Source organism: Colobus angolensis, unplaced genomic scaffold (genome assembly GCF_000951035.1).
Source record: "Colobus angolensis palliatus isolate OR3802 unplaced genomic scaffold, Cang.pa_1.0 Scaffold156, whole genome shotgun sequence".
Lineage (NCBI taxonomy): Eukaryota > Metazoa > Chordata > Mammalia > Primates > Cercopithecidae > Colobus > Colobus angolensis.
In genome coordinates this window covers 6,129,222-6,132,099 of record NW_012114666.1, presented here as the reverse complement: position 1 = coordinate 6,132,099, position 2,878 = coordinate 6,129,222, and positions in this window count along the sequence as shown.

Genomic DNA, 2,878 nt, shown 5'->3' with positions numbered 1-2,878 from the left:
CACGTGGAAAATGCCCCATTTTATGCAAGCATCTGAAATCACCTTCTACATCCTTTTGAGGATTTTCCAGGAGAAAACATGTGTAATATTCCAATTGACATATTAGTGGAAGCATCGTAGACTTTGTGGGCAACATGGAAAATATATTTTTTAATGTATCTCAGAAACCTTTGCAGCACTAAAGCTAAAGAATTAATTCAAATGCTCCAAAAACATACATTTGTTTTCTTCTCAAGTTTCCTGAAACAAAGTGCTCAGATGAAATATTTGACTACATGAAATCATTTATTTTGGTAGCATTTCCACCATTAACCTTAGATCATCTCCTAAAGACAGTCAGGAAAGAAACAAATAAACACAGCTCATTCGTCATGAAGCATGATAATAGGACATTTTATAAACAGAGTGTTTTCTATTCGGAAAGAAACCATGTAATTTTAACAAGGTACACAGTAAGTATTATGCAGCCAAGTACAAAGCATTCACCTCAAAATATTTATTGATATTATTTATACTATAATTATCAAAAAAGAAGGCTGAGACTTATGATTGAGCCAGAATAGATGGATGCTTGCCTGACCTTTATGATGATCCTTTGGTCCTGAAATTTACCAAAGTCTAAGTGTAATTATTTAAATTAAGAAATCCATAAGACTTCATTGAATACCCACTATGATCTAGCCAGTTCCAGGTAATTCAATTGATTTAAATATTAGACACTGTTTCTTCCATGTGAAAGAGAATAGAAAACTTATTCAATCTCTTCACGTCTCCATAAGGGAATTTCTGTTCCTTGAAAGAGTATTAGAGTAGTGCTTCAAGAATATCTTTCTATGCCTTCAATGATAACAATGCCTAAACTGATAAAAGAGGTGTTGCATCTTCATAAGCCTGGCCTAGGATCCCTTCTCTATTCTAGGCCATCCAGCCCACATGGTGGATACATTCTCTTCCATCTTTTATTTTCCATGTAGTTTTTGTTCTTGGGTGGGGGCCTCGGCCTTGGCAGCAAAAGTCCAATCTAGAAACTCTCTTGCCACAATATTAGTACCCAACAAGTGTGAGGCAGTCTTTTCTTTCAGATAGCTGGATGAGTGACCCTGAAGACCCTATAAAATGTAAATTGTAATAGATTTGTTGAAAGGATAAAATGAATTAATATAAGTAAAACACTTAGTTTACTATTGGGTGAGATCCCCATTTTCCTGCTCTATGTGGGTTATGAGCTACAGTCTGGGGAGGTATTGAGAATCCAGATTACCTTAGAACATAAGCTCCATGATGGCAGGAATTGTGTTCTTTTCATCACCCCTGAAATTTCAAAAGCTAAAACAAGGCCTGTCATATAGTTGATGCTCAGAAATTTTATCAACTGAATAAATTATCTGTTGTTGTGGGACCAGGCCAAATTCTTCTACTCACTTTATCTTACCTCAATCTTCACGTCTCTGAATCTATTGTCAGTTTGTTCATTGGTTGTGAGTTCGGTGGGAGATGGATGTGATTCACTGGCCTCCTTAAACGGCACCATTGTCAATAGACCATGAACTGGCTGGAAAATAGACTTTAATATGAAACAATAATAGACTAGGAAGTGCCATATCATATTGATATTGATCATTAGTACATTAGGGACTCAATCAGAAAAGGAATTAGTGAAAAGTGGTGTGGTCCAGAACTTGAGCTAAGCTTTAAGATAATGACAGATTTAGACATTCAGATAAGTAAGCATACCAGAAATTCACTGTCATTGGCTAAGGGAAAGGATCCCTCGTATCTTACTTCTTATTGTATCACAATGTCTAGCACATAGCTGACACTCACTCAATAGTAATCGAATGAATGGTATTGGATGGTAACATCAAATCAGCTAGCTGAATAGAATGTAGTAGAAACACAATGTCATTGGAGCATGACAAAGCTGCATTTGAACTCTAGTTTCACTATTTAATAACTTTATGACTTAGGACAAAGTGGACTTAATGCTGTTAGTCTCAGGTTTCTGATCTGAAAAAAAATGATATAGTGAGAGTATCTTCACAAGAATGATAAAAAGTTTTAGTGGGTGCTATGCTGTGTGCTGTGGCTCAGATGCGTCCTCTAAAAAGCATGTGTTGAAACTAGATCCCCAGTGCAGTGGTATTGGGAGGTGCAGCCTAAAGGCAGTTGTTTGGGTCATGGGAGCATCATCCTCGTGAATGGATTAATGCCATTATCATAGGAGTGGATTCATTATCAAGAGAGTGGGTTCCTTTAATAAGGATGAGTTCAGCCTCTCTCTGTCTCTCTCTCTGTCTCTCTCTGTCTCTCTCTCTCTCTCTCTCTCAGCCTCCTTTGTACCATGGGATGACATAGCAAGAAGGCCCTCTCCAGATGTTAGAACCTCAGTCTTTGACTTCTCAGCCTCCAGAACTGTGAGAGATAAATTTCTGCTCATTATAAATTACTCAGTCTGTTGTGGTATTCTGTTTCAGCAGCACAAATGGACTAAGACACTATGTTACTCTGATTTCTGCTGGGAGTGCCACTGGCTGCCAGCTTCAGCTCTCAATGTAATCTGAGAAATGGCCTCAGTCAATGTACTATGCTACAACTGGCTCCTACTGTCTTGTAGGGGTCAATTGTGGCCATGTATTTCCAATTCTGTGTTCATGTGGCAGCTAGAAATCAGCCATGGTGGGAGTATTTATGCAAAAAGTCAGCATTTTTTTTTCTGAAAGGGCCAGATAGTAAAAATTTATGGCTTTGCAATACTATCTGTTGCAATTACTCAACTCCACCATTATAGCAACCATGGATAACGTGTGAACAAATAGGTGTAGCTGACTTCCAATAAAACTTTGCTTACAAAATCTGGTGGTAGACCAGCAGGCTGTGG